Source organism: Neodiprion fabricii, chromosome 7 (assembly GCF_021155785.1).
Source record: "Neodiprion fabricii isolate iyNeoFabr1 chromosome 7, iyNeoFabr1.1, whole genome shotgun sequence".
Classification (NCBI taxonomy): Eukaryota; Metazoa; Arthropoda; class Insecta; order Hymenoptera; family Diprionidae; genus Neodiprion; species Neodiprion fabricii.
This window is the reverse complement of record NC_060245.1, coordinates 2047644-2070690: the sequence shown is the minus strand read 5'-3', so window position 1 is coordinate 2070690 and position 23047 is coordinate 2047644. Positions and strand designations below refer to the sequence as shown.

General features: G+C 41.6%; 1 long non-coding RNA gene across 1 annotated transcript in view; it reads right to left on the bottom strand.

Moving 5' to 3' along the window:
• The window catches only part of LOC124186014, a 125020-nt gene that overhangs the window by 46932 nt on the left and 55041 nt on the right, over positions 1 to 23047 (bottom strand). The window contains exon 5 of the long non-coding RNA XR_006871530.1: positions 6590 to 6717. This is a non-coding gene — a long non-coding RNA (uncharacterized LOC124186014). The remainder of the gene's footprint in view (positions 1 to 6589; positions 6718 to 23047) is intronic.

Genomic DNA, 23047 nt, shown 5'->3' with positions numbered 1-23047 from the left:
ACGGTATATTATTCTTCTACTAAAAAAAAAAAATTAATAAACAATCAAAAACATCTTACATTATGTGTAAACACGAGCCTGTCGGATTAATTTTAAGGAACATAATTTTACCAGAACGTGTAACGTTGAATGTTTCGTGGGGGAAAAAAAAATGAATTGGAAAACAGATAAGAAACAAAAAAAAATTGTTTATACATAAATAGGTTCTATGTGAGTTCGTGAGCAATTTTGGTGTCTCTGTGTGTGCAGAAAAGAGAGAGAGAGAGATGGAGAAAGGGCGGAGGTGGGTTCACCTGCGGGTAATAAGTGCGCGATAAAACGAAAGTCCCATTTCCCGTTGCCAATGCGCTTCCTTCCTCATTTCAATAGCTCTTTTATTTCTTGGGATATCCCCCAGCGTATTTTCGCATATACGTATACGTATGTGAAAATGTATAAGTAATGGGTATAGCGTCTCTCTTCGCGCGCCAACGCGCACATGATATATGTATAGGTATACACTGTATGGGAGCACATACCTGCACCCATATATTACCACCGTACAACACCGATCTGCCGGCAGTGTGCCTATAAAGAGAGAGGGAGAGAGAGAGAGAGAGAGTGAGAGAGATAAATTCAGATTCCCGATAGAATTGGTCGACGGAATACATATCGGCCCGCGGCTCACGGCGCCAATTGACGCGTAAAGCTTTATATAAAAAGCCCCTATCTCTTTTATTCTATCTTTTTTTTCTCATTCTCTCCCTCTCTCTCTCTCTCTCTCGATCAGATATCGTGAACGATTTTAAACAACGATCCAGACGAAAAATGAAACGAAGCTGTATTATGTACAAATAAAGAGAGGGATTAAATTGTTGTATACATATTTTTGTAATTTTTTTCACACCTATGCGTATACAATTATATGTGTAAATATAATCTAAAAACTTGATCGATCAATCGTCCACAGAATTATATTCGATTCCTTAAATTCAAATTATTGACTATTTCAATGTTTTTTGGTTTTACTTTTTGTTTATTAGATTATTTTTTTTTTTTTTCGCAGAAATTTCCTCCCGAATTCGAGAAAGCAAGAAAACAATGATGGAACAGCGATTGATAAAACGTTGTAAGAAATATCTTAGCTCGGAAGTATGAACGGTTCTTCTTTTCACTTTCACCCTTTTCATGTCAACGGAAATAAAATTGAGATTCGAAGTGCGAAGAAAAGAGAATGAATGAGAAAGAGAAAATCATATACATATATATAGAAATATTGGTGATAATAATAGCAGCATCAGTAATTTAAGACACTTGCGATTGAATACGATAAAAAACAAGGATAATCGGGTTAAAAAAAATAAAAAAACAGCAGTTATTTTAAACTCTGCGTAACTACCAAGCGGTTATCTTCGCATTCCGTTTTGATGATTTATACAGACAAAAACCTTCTACAGTACCGACAAATTCCCTCGTTTCCCTTCTCAGCATCCGCTGCACGCTATCCTTAGCCTTGGGGTGAAGGTACAGCTACCAATTTTACCGACCACCTTACGGGAAACGACACGAGTATCATCCACCGTTCGCAAGGGTTGAACAAAAAGCCACCAAGGGTCGCTGGAGTCGGTAGATATAAAAATACGGTAGGTAAATTGTGAAAGTAAAAATTGTTCCCAATATTTAATCAAACGATTTGTTTGTATTTGAAATAAAAAATAAACATCATTCATTTATATGCATTTTGCCCCAAAATTTCTCTCGCGGTTGCTCTCTCGATTGCAAAAAAAAAGTAAAAACATCAGGGAGTAAATAATAATTGTTATTCTATCAAATAAAAACGTGCAGTCTCCGCACACGTAACATATTGGTGTGTGAAATTTTGTATTTCATCCCCTCTCCAACGCTTCCTTGTCACCTGAACTAAATTGTTTTCCCACGTCAAGTTTTTTATATCATACAGTTACGGTATGCCGCCTAGATGAATACAATAATTAATATACAGGTGTGTGAATATGTTTAATTTTTATTTCCACTCTTTTTATTTCTCCCATTCTTCGAAACATTCAAAATCGTATTCCAAATTTTTAATTTTTTCAATCGGCATCCAACATCCGCACGATTATATCTTATACGGTAGTATGAGAAGAAAAGCAACAATATGTGAAACTTATGAAAAAAAAAAAAAAAAAAATAAATGAAATGAGTAGAAATGAAAGAAACAACGTCAAATGATCGTAGGAAGAAAAAACATTAATATATGTGTGTGTACATAAGTATATATATATATATATATATATATACTTTAGCGCATTATAATTATAAAGAGGGTCGAATATATAACAGGGTGCGAATAAATAAAAGTAAACTCGCGAAGGGTGACGATAAAATGAGAGGAAAAAAAGAAAAAAAAAAGAAAAAATTCAAATAAAATAAATCGCGAAAGAAAATCAGGAACATAATTAAACGGTTATTAAAAAGCGACTGTCGGGTCGGACAGGCGGGGGAATCGAGGGTGATTCTCCCCTTCTCCATACATCCGTATATACACCCATCCACGTCCGTATACACACGTTCGTATACATATAATACCATATCGGTTCATTGACGAGCCGCGACGAGGAGAGAAAGGTATGAAAATAAAGCGAACGGAAAAAAAAAACAAACAAATACAAAAAGGCGAGAATAAAAAGAAGAAAACTACGTAACGGGGGAAAAAAAAAAAAAACACCCACACACCGCACAGCGAGGGAGGAAAACCGGGAGTGAGAAGTTATTCGATGTGAGAAAGAAGGAAACAAAAAAAATCGGTGTCACCCTCTTCTTTTTCCTAGTAGCCCCTCTCTTTCCCTATCGTTTCTCCGTCTTTATTCAATGTTGTCGTTGGTTTTTTAAAATTTTCTTTTTTTTTTCCGCAAACTTTTTTTTTTCCCTCCCTCCCTCTCTCTCGCTATCTTTCTCTCTCTCTCTCTGTCTCTCTCCTTTCAACGCCGCGACTCGCGCCTCGCGAAAAAAGAAGCAAGAAGGAGCGGCAAAGTATCCGTGTCTGTGCGCGGGTTGCATGCATGCATATGCATACGTGCAGGGGGATTCTGAAACAAACGAATTCTCGATCACCGTTGTATATAGAGACGAGCCGCGGTGCCGATTGTTGCCAATCATACGTTTGCGGACAAGGGGCGTAGGTGGACGGGCGGCGGTTCGACGCAGCATACACCAACACGAATTCAATATATCCTCACACCCATGCACCGATACCCCGCTGCTGCATCCGAGCGGCTAGCTCGTCCTCAACGAGATATTCAGTGTTGCGTTTTTACTCGCGACGGTAGGTAGGCGACCCGGCCGCCTCTCTGTCACTCAAAATCGACCTTAGAAACCGGGTTGCGAGTATCAAAGGGTCGTAATGATACGCGGAAGAATCAGACGCCTTTCGAATCTCCGCGATTCCAAATTCCGCGTTCCTCTCACCGAGCGATGACCTCGTCATTGTAACATATCTGTATATGTATATACCATGTATAAGTACATACGATGTATATACAAGTAAAATTCAACGCTCTCTCTAAATCCGTCATTTTATAATCCATAATATGATGAATTCTCCGTGTGTAATACTTCGTCATATACGCAATGCAGGCAGGTTCCGCAACCGGTAGCGGCGGAGGCGGCGGTGGCGGAGGAGGTAGAGGAGGCAGAGCCCGGCCGCGTTCAATGATTGATGACAAAGTGCAGCGAGAGGGTTTTCGGCGGGTTGGAGGCAAGGGGGGGAGGGAAACTACGGAACCGTCGTGTCTGTCGTTCTGTGAGTGTACTCGTATTGTACGTGCAAGTGAGGCACACGCGCGCGCGTCACGACGACGACGACGACGACGACGACAACGATGATGATGATGATGATGACGATGATGATGATTTCAAAAACAACGAGCCAGTCTGCTGCAGTCGACGCCGCGTACGAGGATGAGGAGGCGAGTACCCGAGTGCACAGCCAATGCGGATAAAGAGAGCAGGATGGAAAGAGGGATGGAGAAAGGGAAAAAGAGAGATGATGATGACGAGGGAGAGGGAGAAGGAGAGGGCGAAACGATGATGAAATTAGAGGAGAGAGAGAGAGAGGAGAGAGGAGGAAGAGGCGGGGACAGGTGAATTTGCTTTTTATTCTTTACGGGGATCATTGGGGGATGGTGAATAATTAATAGGTAGCGAAGGTGGGAAATTTGTCTCTGATACACAGCTGTGTAATGCGTGTACTTAGGTATGGATTTACGATCATCGATCATTGCGAATCGCAAATTTTCTACTTCGATTCTCGATTCGTGTTGCACAAGAACTTAAAAGTCAATTGTACGCGCGACGAGTTGAAAATTAACGCGATGAAAAGAAGTAACCATTAAATATAATATGACAATCATTGGATAGTTGGGAATATTTGAAATAAAAATTGTTATAATCACGGTTATTATAAAATATGCAGGAAACTATGAGAAAAAAATGTGTAAGCGCGAACGAAAAAGAAAAACGAAAATTGAGATGAACGTGAAATAATAATATGATACGATATGTAAATAGGACGAAGAATGAGTAATTAATATTTAATCGAGAAATGAATATAAACGCTCGGTAACACCTACTGCTTAAAATTACTATAAGGCATATTTACGATAGACTTGACTTAACTGACGGCCGTATTAATTGCGTGTCCCTTGATTTTAATTATATTCCTGTCCACCGCGTTATGGGGGAGTAGAATTATGCGCGCACATATGTATTCGTGTGTATGAGCGTGTGTCGCGTTCGTGTGCGAAGAGAGCGAAGAAGCTTATATAATTTGAGGGCGTGAAAATTCCGTCTCGATTCTCGCTTATATGTAATATTTAATCCAAAGCAAATCCTAGTAATTACATAAGAAAAAAAAAAAAAATGCCTCGCATGTGATACAATTGAAATTGATAGAAGAAACGAGAAGATGACGTGATTATTTCAAGTCACAGTATCGATATAGGATTTCTAGAAACTATAAACGAACGCTTGCTCTCAGGCAACCTAGTTTTTGCCTCTTTTCAATATCTGGAAAAAGGGTTGCCTGTGCGCAAGGTGAATATTTCAGTTGACCCTGAAACAGAGGTACGCTAATTTTTTTTAACTAGGTACCTAACAATACACGGGGAGGGAGGGGGGGGCAAACGTTCGCGATCGATCACGATTATCATAGTTATAAGTGGGGAAGTTTTTTTTTTCTAATGAGGAAAACGTCGGTACCATTTAAATATCATGTAAAATTCCAAAAGTATGTCAAAATTTGTCCCAAAGCCCGGCTTAATTCCTAGCGATCTCTGTTTCGACGAATGATTTGAAATCCCCGCGCGGTACAAACGTACCCCAATCTATCCATTCTAAGTGTTAAAAATCGAATAATTATTTTTTCGTACAAGTGGCTGTTAATTTCTTCATCAAATTCTCCCTCTCCCGTGAATAAAAAACAAAAAATCGCGAATGTATATAAAGTAAAACCAACTATTTGAAAAAACTGAAAACAGCCAGAGTGGTGGTAAGCGTTCAAAACAAAAACAAAAAGAAAAAATACATACTCAGACTTTTCGGCAGCGCGGGAAAGTCGAGCTTCGTATCAGGATCTTCGGGGGATGATCGTGGAGGCGATCTGGGATAGCGGGGGCGGTGGTGGTGGTGGTCGCTCACCTAGCTATACAACGCCGTCGGTATAATAGTGTTGCGTGTAGTGCGCTAGGGTGGCAAAGGTGGGTAGAGGTAGGTAGGTAGGTATAAACCGAGAGAGGCTAGGCGCGCAAGCGCTTTTGACAAAAATCAATAAAGAGAAAAGCTTAGCTAATGCCGCTGGGCTGCACGGCACGCCGTCGAAGAGAGGCGTACGTTTTGCCGGTTGCCGGAGGGGTTTGGGGTGGAAGGAAGGGGTGCTCGACGGGGGTGGAGGGGCAAACTCCGCCTTCGACTCTCTCACCTACTAGCGCCCGACTACCTACCGTAGCGCTCGCCGGCGTAGTCGAAGCGCGGACTTACACCCCCGCAAATTCAACCCCCACCACCCCCGAAGTAACGCGTGTGCGTCCGTGTGTGTACTCCCGTAATTCGCAACCCTCAACCTACCCCGCATCCGCCCCTCGATCGCGATAGATGCTCACCCATAACCTCGCCGACCCGTGCCGCTAGTGTACTAGAAGATTATCTAGATGATTTTCAGGGACTAGCCTACATTGCCGTTGCAGGGTGACTCTTCGCGATTCGAAAATACGTCGCTCCCTAAATATAATAGAGGACTTGTATTTGGGCAAAGTATTATCTACGATAATTTTCACGATTATGGCTATTCGAATGATTATATTTTATTATCACGTTTTTACCAGCTCAATTTCTTCTCTGTTTTTTTTTGTTTTTTCGGTGGAAATTTTGCGATCGATTTTTTAAACAAATTTCCGGATCAGCTAGAGACTCGAAGCTTTAAACATCCCTCGAAACTGCATCACGACAATGAAATATTGTTTGTTTTGTTTTTTCGGTACACATTTTTCGACATTATTATTTCATATAATTTCTCCTTACTGCTAATTATGGTTAATGGTGATATTCAACTTACGAATTTCGAGAAATGAAGACGAAGAAAAACAAAGTATTCCGCTTTTCGTAGCAAAGTAGACGTCGAGACCAGAAGAATTTTGTCGTTTTTTCTTGCAATTTTTGTAGTTGTTCCACCATGTCATCGATCTGTGAAAAAAAAAAAAAAATGTCGTCCAGATTTCGTAATCATATTTCAATTAGATTTTATAAAGTTCCAACAAGAGTAAAGTTCATGACAAGGATGCTAAAAATTCCAGTGTTTGTTTTACGTTTTTTTATTTTTTCATCGGGTTTCAAAGGTAAAACGAAATTCGAGACGACTTCTAGGTTGGTTTACATAACCTCATCATATCTCTCTAATCTCCTTACGGTCGTAATTACAGTACAAAAAAAAATATTTATATATTATATTTTCGAATTCTGACACAGGTTTTTCATTTCTAAAAAAAAAAAAAAAAAATCCCATGCATTAGATAATTACGGAGCCGCTGCAGTTGCGATTAAACCGATAACACGGTATATCAGATAACCCAAACGGGATGGGGGGTTAGTAAAAACAAAAGAAGAATCGAAAAAAAATTTCCCCAAAGGGGAAAAGAAAAAAAGAAGCAATAGAACAAAAAAATTATTAACGCGTCCTTTCACAGAGGAATTTGGCACGCAGCCTCCCGGGACGTGAAGAATGAAAGTATAATAAACCAGCAGGCAAGGGTTGTTGAATCGCGTGCTCGGGGGTGTGGAGGGACAGAGTCAGGGCCAGGGCCAGGGCCATGGACACCGGCGCACCGAACACGTGGTGGAGGGAATCCCCGAACGAAAACAATCAATTTTTCTATAACTGGGACAGCAGACCCCCGCCTCACGGGAAGTGGTGAGGTTTTCATCCCCCGCATACGTTTCAACCGCGCGAAGCGTCGGAGCACCTGAATTTTCTCAAACTGCAGAAATTCCGAACGTCCAACTTATCGTGGGTACCTATAAAGGTGTACGGAGTGAATGAGGTACGAGGACGTTTCGTTTCGGCTGCATAAATTGCAACAATGCGGTACGACGACGCTTAACGTCGTCGTCGTCGTCGTCGTCGTCGTCGTCGGTGGTGGTGGTTAATTCGAGCGTAATATCCGCGAGGGTGGAAATGCAGGCGTTTCGCGATTCGATTGTGGGACGTGTTCCGGTGGCTTCGGCCGAGGGTAGTATTTAGGTTTTAGCACGGACGTCTAACTCCTCCGGAATCCGGTTCCGCATCCAGTCACCGTTCGTCCACAGGTTCAAACTGCAGACATTAACGCTCAGCGTAATTCTAACTCGTTTATCCCACCTCTCACTCCCCCGATTGCCGGTTTGCTGCTGCGTTCACACAGCTGTCCAGGAGTACAAATTTTAACGCTTCTATGCCGCTACCGGCCGCTGCGGTTTATCTCGCGGCTTTCCGTACCTACGGTATAACCCTACCGACGCAGTTGTGCAGACGTCCCGACGCTTTCTCTCAAGTACCGAAAACACAAAACAACAGCCCCGACGCCAGGTTGAATGGGGTGGAAATTTTCACGGATATGGTCTACTTTTTTTCGCCGACCAGGACATAATGACATTTAAGGTTTTTTCAGAAAGAAAATAAGGATTTTTCGACTATCCACAACTGTATTATATAAATTTTAAATGTCATTTGCCAAATGTTCAGAGCATAGCAAGCAGCTTGACGTTACACGTCTTGATCTTTCGAAATTCAGATCACCTTACGCGCAACAAATGTAACAATGTGTTCCGTAGGTAGGTAGAATGAAAAAACATCATTATAATTTCTTTAAATCGATCCATCTACACAAGAAAATCAAGATTGAAAAAAAAATTTTTTAATTAGCATCCGAGGTACTAATTAACCTAAAAATTTTTGTCATTTTCAATATCATTGGTAAAATATCATGACAATTTCATGACTTTTTTAGGGTCGCATTGAATTTCACGACATTTAGAAATGTTCAGTTTTTTTTCAGATCGTTAGGCACCCTGACCAAACTCGATCCTATAAACGTTTACCTGAAAGCCCGCGTGATTGCGGCTTCGTTAACGTCAATTTTTCGAACGCAAGATCAATCGTTTTTCATGTTGTTGGCAGAATCGTGGGGTTGGTTTAATCGAGTTACGAATAAAACTGATTCCGTATCGATAGTCCACAAATCGAGACGATCGTACTAGGAATAGATGATTGTATTCCACTGATTTTCGACCGTACACTCCCAGCATCATTGCTCGTGTGTAATATTGCAATTGAATCTGGTGCAACTTTGTTTCAAGTTTCATGCAATTGAAAGATGGAAAACGAAAGTATGACTCAATTAGTTATATGGTGGTCTCTTTGAACGATCGCGACAAAATTGATGTTGAGGATGGGATAGTCGAGTATATAAATCAACTGCAGCATGTATAGACGCATGGTGTCCGGTGAAAAATCCGTAACAAATTCAAGGACATTTCCAGTTTATTCAAGGACATTGAAAATAAAATATTTCCAGGACGCAAGAAAAATTCAAGGATAGTTTCAAGGGCCATTGGACACCATGATAGAAGAAGAAAAAGAAGAAGAAGAAGTAAAACGGAGGTTAAAGCGTGCGTAACAAGAGAATCCGCTGGTGTGATAAAAATAATTCAAAAGGTTAAATTCGGAGGCGTTATTAATCGGTGGAGACACTTAACCGAAATAAACAGAACCGCTGCTGCACCTCATAGAAAGAGTAAAACGTGAGTGAGGATATGAAGTGGCGGTGGTGAGGGGGGGGGGATGGAGTAGGGGGCGGGAAGCGGTGTTGCATCAGAAGTAGCGTCACCGCTGTTAAAGTTTCCGAGTGAGTGAGATTCAGGGTATGTAAAATCAGTTCCAAAAGTTATAAAACCACCCCATTCAAAGGAGTCGCATGCCGTTTTTTATCCTCGAATCGTCTCAACCGATGCGTCTGGTTCCCGGTTACAGCCACGGACGGCGGATGAGTTTTACGAAATTTTGCAAGGACTGTACGAGCGTTCCCCACCCCTGGCTGACCACCCCCACGTGTAACCATGACGACGATGGCTGAATTCGCTCTCCCACTCTGGTAACTCTAAAAACGCGTGTGTAGTTGGCGGTGGTCTCTCCTGCTCGGTTCTGCCGTTGGATCACGTCCGCCTGGAGAGAGAAAGAGAGATAGAGAGAGAGAGAGAGAGGCGAGGAGAGGAGAGAGGAGAGGAGAGGAGAGGAGAGAAGAGGAGTTGTTGGTGGTGCGATGGCTGATGGAGGAGGACGGGTTTGCAGGGGGTTGCGGGTGCCGACCGGCATTTCGGTTGCGGAGGGTTTCCAGCCTCGGTCTCGAATAAGGGAAGTCAGGATAGCATAGAAACCAGAATAGGACAGAAGGGGCGGCCGGTTCCTAATTGCGTCGGGTCCTGCAGGGTAGGTCGGACGTGTACCGTAGGGGTGAAACGGTGCCTCCGGAATTGATGCTTGAATTTTGAACCCACCCCACCCCGCCCACGCTGAAGGGGTAACAGCTATTCGTTCTCATCTAGGTTCGAAAAATTCTATTGCGGTTCAGGCGGGAAATCGGACGGTGAGCTTGAATTTTTCGGATTCTCCACCGAATCTCATCCCCCCGCCGCCCCTCGAAGTTGAGACTCAAAATTTCCACCAAGTCTCGTCACTTTGATCCCTCGTTCGACTATCCCAATTGTTTTATTTTCTATCTATTCGTATCGTTACAACATAGGCTGTACCTATCTATGCTAGATTTTTTTGAGGATAGAAAACCGAAGCGACGTTAATTCCCATTGATACGATTAATTAGAGGTTGCATATTTTATCGCGTTTAGGGGTGTGCAAGATTCGGAGAAAAAACTCCGGGTCTAATGAACGAAAAAAATAAGTAAAACACTGCGTTTATTTTTTCCCGCAACTTTATTTGTTCTTTCTTTTTATTTTACGTCCTTTAACTTTCGACTTTTTTTAAAAATCTTTCTTTTTTTTTTTCTTTCTTCTCTTTTCTTTTCTTCTATACACACGCGCGATGCAGTCGCGCAACAGGTTGACCCCGTGACGTAAAGATTCGTTTAAAAACGTTCAATTCCGTTTTCGCGCGGACGATCGCGCGCCATATTCACGTACATGTACGTGCACATAATGGTACCGGTACAAATTCAACGTGACAGGGGTTAGGGAGTTGAAGTATATGCGTGTGTGTGTGTGAGCGCGAATCGAGGATCGTGGACATAAATCTTGATTCGTTTCATCGTTTTCAGGAAAACGAATGGGAGGAAAATAAAAATGATAAATTTAATGTATAACCTGTTGCTCGGACGATCGTGGCAAAAATTTATAATAAGATACCAATAAAAATGTAAAATTGACTGTGTTTTTTTGTACTTTCATTTTTTTATACTACTTTCACAGAAATTCGTTGTAAGCTATAATATTGATTGTACAATTTTTTTATTTTTTTTTTTTTGTGTTTGGTGTCCGTACGAAAGGAAGAAAAAAAAACGGAGAGATAAACGTCGAGAAAAAAATGCAATTTTTCGAGTTTTAATTTAGATTTTTTTTTTTTTGTCTGTTGCTTTTTTCAATTTTCTTCATCTTTTTTCAGGATTAAAAGCCGATTCTTGGGCCCCGCCCTGCAGCGGTCTAGTAAGTCGAACGGCGGGGAGAGGAAGCGAGAATCACCCGGTGAACATCACCGTCACCGCAACCCCTTCTCTTCTCCTCTTCGAGGTCGTTCGAGGTGGGAATATATAAACGACGAAGAGAAAGGATGGCTGCTGGTTGCTGCTGCTGGTATACGTAACGTAACCACCCTGAAGCCCGATCAATGAAGACGCTGCGCGCGCATACCCGATTTTTTGAACGCAAACCCGCCAACGACAACTCGAGCCTTGTCCCAAGTGGTCCCGGTCACCACCCGACTAACCTAACCTAACGTAACTTAACCCAACCTAATCTGAATCTAAACTCGAGAGTTGTTTCGAATTGTGGAAACAATCCGCGAAATCAGTTTGTCGGCATTACCGCAACAAAGTTGTGACAAAAGTAAAAAAAATTGGTCCGAATGACAGTCGCTTGATTTAAAAATTTCTTTATTGTCGATTCGTTGGATGATCGGTTTTCTTATATTTCTCCTTAATTCATTCTGCTCGTTAATTTGTAACGAAATGTTTTCCATGCATTAATAACAATTGTTCATACGATTTAATAAAGGAATAATTTTACTGGAACAATACCGTACACGATCTTTGTTATTTTATTTGTTCACACATGCCGCCCCTTCTTTGTAGCCTCTTTTAATGAATTTTTTCAAAAACAAGACAACTGTAGACTCGAATTCTCTTTGACGGGATGAAAAGACTGCTCGCTCCGTTGATAACTAATTTCGCAGTGGAGTCTGCAGCGTTCTTGCATTACTGACGAAGAGCCGAGGATCCATAGAGTTTCAACCACCCTTAGATAGATGGCGCCAACCGATATTTCGACGGGGTTTCTGCGCACAACGCGGATGATTGACCTTTGGCTAATTGGTCGTAATGGGCGTTTGAATTAAACATGTGTGCAAAATTTTTCAGCGATTCAATTCAACATGACGAACCGACGGCATACCAGCAGATTATGTACGCCAATCACCATTTCATACTTGTCTTGATATGTCACGTTTTAGAAAGATTTGAGAGGTTCTAACTGAATCTCAACGTGATGTGAAGTAGCTGCTAATAAATTTACACTTGTCGAGCTTTAAATCGAAATATGAGGGGGAAAATAATTTGAATTTCCAAATCAAATGCTCCAGTTTTATCAAACGGATAATAAATGTTGATGAACATTAATAAGTTTAATTTTATCTCGCATTTAAGTCGAGAATTCTTAAATTCCGGTAAAAAAAAAAAAAAGTGGCGAGAAATCAGAAGCCTTACAACTAAACCAGCGATTAATTAATACCGCACAAATCGGATCACGTATAATTTGTAATTAAACAATTCCCGGTGCAGTGAATTAGATACAAGTGCAACTTCCTTTGATAGAAGCGAGCGAAAAGAAGCAAAGAGAAATGAAACGGAGAGGGCTGAATGAAAAAAAAAAGGTGGAAATCTGGGCGAAGCGTTGGCGGTAATTAACGGGTGAGCATTAAATAAAACGGGTGAAATTCAGCCGAATTAAAGAAGGTGGTCCCGGAACACGGCGGGGAAGCGAGTAACGCGATTAAACGTTGCTAACAAGCTCGCGTCAGTTATTGGCACTTGTCGGTAACAAATTCCATTATCTCCAGGGCGGCTTGCACCCTCCTCCTTCTCCTGCACGGCGTGAAACAAAGCGAGCGCCCCAATTGCTCCCTAGAATTGCGATAGAATTGCAACTCGATTTCTCCACCCACCTCGGTCCGGTTCGGTTCGGCTCCTGATGCGGAATCTCACATATTACTTCCTCCCCCATCCCCCCGATTTCCGCACGCAACGCTCTCAATTAAACCACCCCTACGCCTCAATCCGCGCGCGTTTCAATGCCGGGTAAAGTGAGGGTACGAAAAACTGCGAGATCTTTGCGAGCGAAAGAATTGGAAGTCCATGATGGCTTTCCGCAGAAATGGTCTCAACTGTCACAAGTCATAGCAATTACCATCTAGCACAATGTTGGTTTTTAGTTGACTTGATATCCAATGGAACAAAGTTACAACGGGTTGTATAGTCAAATTACCTGATACTTGGTATTTCAGAGAACATATTTAACGTCAAGTATACTGCATGTCGACGTCAAATCCAGTTTTTTGACCATCTATAGCTATTCAAAAATAGCCAACCTTTCGTCTATTTTTTTCCAACAATTTTTTCAATTTGTCAAAACATCGAATTTTAGTAGACGAATGGTAGTCATCCTCTGCACAAGTGTGCTACCTGGAATTTTCGAATAAACGATAATACGAATCGTCCGAGAAAACTGTGCAAGTCAAGCTGGATATAAAATCTGTACAGCAAGTGGAGGATCCTCAGCGCTTGGTGTTATGACGTAACCCGTATAGGGGTGGCAAATTAACTCTGAGCGTTACAGATGTTGAGGTTCTTGGCACGGGAACCCAACACCTTGTTAGCCTGACAAATATCCGCCATATCTCTTTCGGCCCGAGAGAAGTCGGGTTTGCGGCGAGCAATGGAGCCCCCTTAGCTCTCGGGATCTCCTAGATGCCTGCAGCAATAACGCGGACCCAAGTCTCGATATGTCGGTTTCCGTCTGAGATCCTTTCCCAACAATTTCCAAATTTTTCGTACCCCGTTTGCCGTTCGTGGCGTGACATAACCTAGAAAAGAGGAGGTGAGAGAGGTAGAGAGCGAAAGGAGGGGGGAGGAGATAACTCGGGAAACCCGGCTGCTTGATTGATCAAGATAGAATTGAGTTGCGGTCCGCGGGTTCGGTTTAGGAGGACCCCACCCTTAATACCCTTTCCGCTTCTCTACCACCCCCCCGAATCCTCTCTCACTACTCCGCCCGGCTATCGCTCCGCGGCTTGGGCCCTCCGCCGATTATTATGGATATTATTTCGGAGAGGCAGACGCCATTTTCCGGGTAAACCGCACCGTCATTCCGCTACGTTACGCCAACGCGATCCCGACTCATGTGTACAGGAACGTTAAGATACCTATTCGGCCCTCTTCCACATCTCGATATCTCCTACAAACAACCCACCTTCCAAAATCCACCGGAAGACTTCAGATGGTTCTTGAACTTTAACATCAGGTGATTTTCCAGAATTTTTATGGTTCATTCGCACGACATTTTGTGAGATGTTCGCAATGTTGAAGGCTTGGAAAGATACCACTTCATTTCGAAAAGATGTCAGTAATCCTAGCGATCTAAAAAAAACTTCAAACGACTCTGACATGTTGTCTGTAAATGCATCAAGTTCAGGATTTTTTCAGTTCTTTGGGATGATGTGAAGCGACATTATGACGCGAAATAGGGGCGTGTATAAAGTGTGGGAACTAAGACAGAGGTGAGTTGGTTTGAGATATCGGTTCTCCGGTAGCCAAGCAGACCAGGAGGGTTAGTTCTATCAGGTTTGTGTTTAGTGTCAAAGTGGAGAGCGTTATTGGTAACCAGCGAACTTTACGAGAAGCATGCACGAAGAGGAGGAGGAGGAGGAGATAGAGGTGGAGGAGAAGGAGGAGGAGGAGGGGCGGCAACACCAGCGGCGGCATTCTATCTTCTTGCTAATCTAACTGAAATAGGGTCGAGTTATACTAGGCGATGGCGATGGCGTCGCCGCGTAAGGTTGGGTATGGGGCAGACAATATTATGGACTTATCAAGCCATCCTAATGGTCTCATCAGGATGCAAGCCAGCAGATCTCATCATCCGCAGCGACGTCGTCGTGTCGATGAAACCCATTTGTCGCTGTAGACCCACAGACTTTTCTCCGAACCCCCGTTCTATCCTCCAAGTTCCTCGCTCGATCTTTTTCCAATCATCACGCGTCGCTACACCTTCTTCGATAAAGATAATGACAGCATTCTTTGGTACCGTACCAACTGCCCAACGAACAAAAACTATCATCTCTGCGTATCACGAAGCGCACATGATCTGGATGGTTTCTGTGTAGATATGACAACGCGTCGAAACTAGACAAACTTCTGAATCGGACTGGAAGTCTCACTGGTGAAAACAAAGTAGAATGAGCTTTGGGGTATTTCGATGCTTGTTGACGCAACCAACTTGCGTGCTTGATTTTAAGAAATTTCGTGTTGGAGAGGGTGATTCGAACCTAACCTGACCCTGGCTATACCTATTAGGTTGGTGTGCATCAGGTACGGGTGTTTACGACGAGACCCGGCGAATTGCATAGTTTTGAGGTATAGCTGGAGGATGGGTATTTCCTCTCACCTACGTGTACACCTACACACTGTAGTTATTTAGTATACGGTTTAGAATTTCCATAGATAACGCAGAATTATGATAGCCACACTCGCCGCGCGACCGCAACAGACAATACTAGATCTTTCCTCCAGCCATGCACGAACGTTCGGTATTATATCTCATCAATGACGATTTCTAGTCATTAGAGATAGTTGATAGATAATCCGGTTATGTCGTAAATGGATTTTGGTTCATGCCCTGCATCTTCACGATGTCTTACGGCATACGTTGGAATAACTGAACATGATATGCTCGGTACACTGTCTGTAACTTTATTTGACTACTGTCCAAGATGGTGTTCCATCATTGCACGGTCTCTCTTTTTCCATCAGAAAATGGAACCACAGATAATGACGAGACACGATTTCCCTAACTTTCTTTGACTACTGTCCAAGATGGTGTTCCATCAATGCTCGGCTTCTCTTTTTCCGGTCTCCGGTGACATTTCCCTTGAGTCGAAAATGGGTAGCGGAAACGACGGACAAGACTTAACCGTTGGCAGTGGGGGCGGTCGTCTATGTTAGGTTTAAGCAACTCCGCGTGGAAGTTGGAAGGGGGGGCGTTCTGACCCGGGGGTTTCGGGGTTGGGCGGCACACGCCAACTATTATAAACTGTGGCGCCTCAGCATCCTGGAGCAAGGTCCAGCTCCAGGTCCCGCTTCCCCCCCTCGCCAGCTCTGGGCCATCCACCACCAAATGACCCAGGGGCCTGGCGCCACAGCCTGAACTAACCCCGGCGCACACCCTCCGGGGCAAGAGTTGAACCGAACCTCTTCTCTCTACCCTCTAATCAATCAAAACCCCAGAGGCGTCCGAGCCGGGCAGCAACTAGCTTCGTCGGTCGCTCGGCACCTACCTTCACCAACTTGCCCGTCTACCGACGCTTTTTCTTCGAATGGAATTTCTAACGTTGCCAGGCAACCGTGCAGCTTCATTTTCTAATCCGGCACCTCTTGATTAATCCATTCGAAAAAGTATTCCACGACAAACATGAGCTGAGAATAGGGTACAGCATTTTTTCATATTTTCATCAAAGAACTCATTGATTTACACTGTTCGTTCTAATTCAGATGAAAGCTGAAAGTTGACTTGATATACTTGAGCTATTACAATAAAAGACATATTTCTTTTTTCTTATCTTTAATCAAGGTGGTAAAATTTGATCATCTTTCATGATGAATTTATTGCCCTACTTTCAGTTTTGTTGCACCACCCATTTTAAACAGAAAATGTGTAATTGTGCTGACTCAACACTGATAACTTGACACAAACACATGAAAAAAAAATGTACTATGTCAATAAAGTCACAGCAAGAATTTTAACTGTCAAATGAAAAATTTTCACTGCAGCAGCAAAGAGCTTACATAGAATAGTCAAGTGGTATTTGAATGTAGCAAGCCCGTTAGTTGAACTTGTCAAGTTTTTTCTCGAATCGGCAAAATATTAATTCTTTCAAAAATGAGTGGCACAATGAAATGAAAACCAGGACAGGAAATCAGTAACAAAGCAGTAATAAATTTTGCTTCCCTGATTAAACGTATACAGACCAAATTTGGGTTATTGTGCTAGCTCACCAAAGGTATCGAGTCAGCACAATCGCGATATACCAAAAAAAAAAAAATCAACATCTGCAGCAAGAAAATTTTACTATAAAATTACTATATTTGTTTTTATGACTTTGCTCATTTGGTTGTGTCAGCTTAATAGACGTGAAGAAGACAGACGAAAGGGGCAGAGCAGGAGCGTTAAATGAGTCGAACATGAACGCGGGTATATTCGCATAAACATAGGTTGGTAGTGTTTAATGAACCGGTTACACCGAGTAGGTACACCATTTGCTGAACACTCGAATAACTTCACGATTCGCAATATGCGTACGCATATACAATACATGTACATACATGTTACATACGCATGGCACATACGCATATATGTACATAAACAGTCTTGATTTTCAAGTAGGAGGTATAATATATGCTTCGAAGTTAGCGAAAGAGAGACACGGTAGAGTTACAAATTTTCCCGCCGAATAAAGTTTTCAACCCCTGCGCATACACGAGGGTAGGAAACCTCTCTCTCTCTCTCCTCCCTCTCTCGCATTCTCCCTTTCCCTCGCTCCCCAAAAAACTCAAGAAAAGGGTACATTTCACGGCTCAATGGTTCAGCGAAATTCTGTCAAACCGAAAATTCTCAATCCCTTCCTGCACGTAACCAACGAATTCCTTTGAACATTTTGATTTAACAGAGGCAAAAAAAAATTCATCTTCGAAACTTTCTTTCCAATACCTAACGTACAAAGCAGCTCTTCTTTTTCTTTTGTTTTTCTATCCTCATCCTCATAAATGTCAAGATGTTTGAATATTCTACATTACTTTTCCGACCAACTTTCATTAATCGATCGTAAAATAGTTTTTGGAAGAGAAAATTTCAAATGATTCGCAGAGAAAGTAAACAGCTTAGAATTAAAGATGCAAAAAAACAATATCTGCGAAAATATGAAACACCTGGTATCAAGGTTTCTCTCCGTCTCTTAGATTGCTCGGTGAAAGCTGATTATACCCACGTAGTCTAGAGCAAGGGAAATGTCGAGCGGCAGCTTATACCTACAACGACGTAGATTGTGTATTAGAGAGGCTGCGGAAATAGCGTAATTATTAGGAAATGACAGGCGTTCCCTCGCGGTGTTTCCATGGGATATATTCGAGCGAAAGAGACGGAATATCTTCTCATCTGACCAAGAATCCTCTGGCATTAATTGACCCATGATTAGGAGACGATTAGCCATTGGTTGTTATAAATTCGAAACAAAGTGACGGATTTTAACAAGGGATGAATCATCCCCCCTACCAAGAAAAAAAGCTCCACTTTCTTCGTTCTCAAATTTTTTGTTCACCCCCAGGTGTTTAAAAATTACCAAAACGGTTATTCGGAGTGTAAATTCGACGCTGATCAACTTCTGGAAAACAAATTAAACCAAATAAGCGATAGAGAGAGAGAGAGATGGAAATGCGTGTGTACCAAGTGGTGTAATTACTTAGCCAGTTCAAAGACAAGCAAGGACTTCACTTCCATCGAGTATATATGTACCTACGTCTGTTCAGACGTAACGCAGCAAACGTTTATGGGAACTACCATAGACATGATCACTGAACGTCATACATGACCAGGTATCATGTACATAGTTCGATGTATGCAATCGCTCGCTCCGCACTCGCTCACTTCCGGTATAGCAAGTCGGCAAATAGCCGATCTCCGACGTAATTTATTATACACGTATGTGATTATTATAAATTACACGTTATTACGCGTTACGAGGACTTTGTAGAAACTAGAACGCAAAAAATAAAAAATAAAAACGAGTCAAGCACGAGAACAAACCGAACGATGAGCAAAAGAAATTTTTATCAACAATCTATCTTTAATTTACGCTGGGACGCCAGCTTTATATTTATTAAAATAATTTTTTTTTGGTAACTTTTGGTAACAACTGCCGAGTTTTTTCGTTCCACACGGTCCCTGAAATATTTTCAAACCTCTAATAAAGAAAACATCTAATTTATTTATTTATTGCAAAAATATCACGTGTAAACAAAGTGTAGAAATTCGTTCTTTTCTAATGAAGAAAAAAACATTACTATCATTTATACACAAACTTAATACACGTGAAAAAAATTTTCGTTCCTGTCATTTTTATTTTTCCCGCCATATTCGATCCGGTATTTTGAACTTTCGAATTTCGAGTTCAGATTCGTAATCAGCGAACTAAAAAGTAAAAAAAAAAAAAAAAAATGTATGCATGATAGGCTTAAAAGAATTGATTCAAACTGTCAAAGAATTAAATGAAACACTCGAATTTTTCGCGTCTTTGATCAACGAAGAGGGCGAACTTCGAAAAATCGTTCGACGACTCGTCAATGAGTTATATAATCTAAGTATTCGAATCCGCAATTACATTTGGAAGGAATACGTGTTTGGCTAGGAGGTGTCGTTGGTGTCGGTGGCAGACGTTGAGAGGGTTGTCCGTCTGGCCACTAATTCACCCCTTTTCTATCTTTCACTTTATCTCTGTCCCTCTCTCTCTTACACTCGGTGTTTCACCGATCGTCCATTTTTCGCTCTGTTTAACCGAAGCCGTAAGTTGAAACTGTTTTATTCATCTTCTTAACGTTTCGTCGCGATTCTTCGTCCCAAACGGCATACAAGACTGTTATAAATTTTGAAAATCTACCGACGCGAAATTGTCTATTTTAGGCGTACCTACAGCCTCGTTCTGCCCATTTCTGTGCTGCAGCTATTTAAATATTTAACCACCGGCTGGCAAATTGCACCTCATCTCATGTAAAGTCACACAAATATAGAAACACACACACCGGGGTAGTACAGGTATACAATCCACACAAAACCCGCGTCGTTCTCTTAAATTGTTTATCACACGTTGAAGGACGACGTTGCCGCTCTGCTCCTTTCCCAGATTCACTCCCACACGTATATATCCCTGCGTACATGGTGTACAATTTTCGAACGGAAGATCAAAACGATCAGACGAATTGGAAAACAAAAATTAAAAAATTAAAAATCTATTCTTTTAACTCTTACTTTGAACGCGATGAAAAAAATTGTGTTGAATTTTTTTGTTTTCGTAAACATCAGTCGAATGATTATACAACCGATGAATGAAATTTTTTTCTTTTTCTGACAAATTCGACATCCCATGCTGTTGCATACAAAGCACACACGTTACGTTGGTACTACGTGATAACAGACTATTCGCCGTGTCTGTAGACTGCATTTAAGCACACTTGATGAAGCGTTCCGTTCGTTCGTTAGTTGGTTCGTAAGTGTATGCAATTTTGAGTGGATTACCACTGTAATATTCATTTAATTTCACTCCGTTTCGTTAACCTCGGCCAAGCCAGAAAGTTTGCCGTGAAAAGGAAATGGTTGAAAATAAACCAAGGTTACTGTCCCGCCAAGAGAATCGAGAAAACGATTTTCCCACGTGTGTATAAGAGGAAAGTAAAGTAATATAACGGATTTAAAAAATTCGCAAGCAATCAAAAGTATCACATTAAAACCACTCTTTTATAAAATTGAAGGAATATGAATTTCAACTGATACTTAGGGTAAGAGAGGTTTGCAAAAAGACGACGAGAAGCATTTATTACATTTTCTATAAATTTTTATAAAAAAAATGCCTTCTTCATAGTTCTATGCAATTTTTTTTTTATGTATGTTATATTATACACGTTATTCCCAGACTCGATCTAGTTTTCGTAGAAATCTTGTATGCATCTCGATTATTCTCATCAGGAATCGGGACAAGCTGAACTAATTTTCTATACCTACTTCTACCATGGAATTCTAGCAGGCCTTTTCGCGCCTGCACATGCATACTTATATGCTGTGTAGATAATGCAGAAATCGTCAGATATATAACTCTCTGTTCTCATGAATTTTGAAGTGACGAAAGGTAATTAACAATTCGGAATATCAGAGTAAAAAAGAAAACAAAGATCAAATTCGTCGTATTTACACAGCCGTTAGAAATGTTTCAATTATTTTTACACAAAAGAAATCTGTTATTTTATCCCGAGTATCAGCATTTCGATTTTAGAAATAAAGTTTGTATTCGATAAGAACTACCGAAACAATTGCCTGGTGAAAAATAACAGTGTGGCAAAACAATATGGCGTCGTAAGAGTCGGTCAGCTGACAGTTTAGGATCATAAATAATAGAAATATCAGAGTACCAAAATCTCCGTGCAAGCTGTTGGAGTTCTTTTTCATAAGGATAAATCGATTCAGGGTAAAAAATGCGAAAAACAATGTGTTTTAAAACGAAATACGGTACGATTGAAGCGTTGAATTTCTACCACCAGATGTCGCGGTCTTCGATACCGCTGGAATAGCCTCCGGATAGAGAAACGAAAAAAATTTCATACGTTGAATGATAAGATACCAAGTTAGAAACTAAGTTTCGTCGATGTGCGTCAACGATGACGCGGGTTGGGATTTTGCATGTCCTCGAAGCGGGCGGACGCCTCACTATCGCCAACGCCCTCGGCAACGGGTTCAACGGGTCCACCGCTGCTGCACGTATATGTACATTTCTAATCAAGCGATATTGTAACTGCGGTCTAACATCCAAACACCACCGACGTACCGGACGGACCCGGGACTCGACCGATGGTACCGCCTAGTCTTCGGGTGGAGCAAAGCGAGAGAGGTAGGGAGGGAGAGAGAGAGAGAAAATTAGGAGACGGGAGTTGCGGGTGCAGTAAAATCCTGCGATTCTCGCTAAATTACATTAGAATGGTGTATAGGTCGTACAGAAATTGTGTGCGTTTCAACTTTTGTGTTCATAAAGAGTGGTCCGGATGCAGATGCAAGTGTTCCACCTGCAAGCTTCGATCTTCTTAAGTAATGTTCTTTTTTCTTTTTTTTTTTGAGTTTGTTTCAGAAAAGTGGCCAGTGAATAATAGACTCTTGGGGATTCGTTGATTTTATTATAAGATAGTCGAGCATTAATCTGCACCAATTTTCATTAAAAGTTTGAGATAGAAAAAAGTATTCAAATTATAAACTGCTGTTTGTATTTCAAATTCTTTTAAGACAGAGACGAATTTTTATTTATAATCGTCCGATCTCACTTTGCGGTGTGTCTCGATTATTTTTTTCGGAAGACAGATATTCGGACAATGAGTCTTTTTTTATTTACTAACGTCTGACAATTTCTTTAAATAAATAACCGAATACATACATCGCCGCGAGAATAATCTTCATGTTATAACGGTATACGTTTAAACGGTAAAAAACGAGAACCAAAGTGCATGAATAAAAAAAAAAATAATGTAAAGATCCACGGGGGAATATCATCCCGCGGGATGAGGGAACGAGTAACGTACGCTACCCTGCACCTGTGTAATAATATAGAGTAACGTTATACGTTATACATATAGATAAGATACGAACCCGGGGGGTTAAAAGCTGTAAGGAGAGTCCACGCCGCGTAATATAAGGGTGGCGGAAATAAGGCGTTGGCAGCCATGTTTGCGAAAGGGTTACTCGAGGAAGGGTCGGTGGGATGGGGAGGGGGCGGGGGGGGGGGGGGGGTGAAGAGAAGGGAATAAGGGAAGAAGAGGGGTTCGCCTCTGAGGGTGACGGAGGCTGCCAGAAGGGATCCTCCGGCCACCCATACACAACCCTCTATGTATGGTATATGTATACATATAATAGCTACGCCTGCATAGCTGGATGTGACTTGAAGACGTCGATACTCTCTCTCGACTCGAGCTTGCGACGCCGACGCCGACGCCCTCCGTCTTCCCAGGTTCGGTGGATCTCCTTGGGAAACGTCGGATTTTATTCATCCACGTTTCATATTCCGGGATACTTTTGAGCCGTCGTTTTGAGGGATATTTTAATTTCATCACTTTCCGTTCGTACATTTTCAGGGAAAAAAGAAGTTGTTGTCAGACTGACAAAGTGAAAGGTTGACTTTTTGCTAGATCTCGATGTTTCGAGGTCTGGATAATCACCTCCGACTATTTTCCGATGGATGTT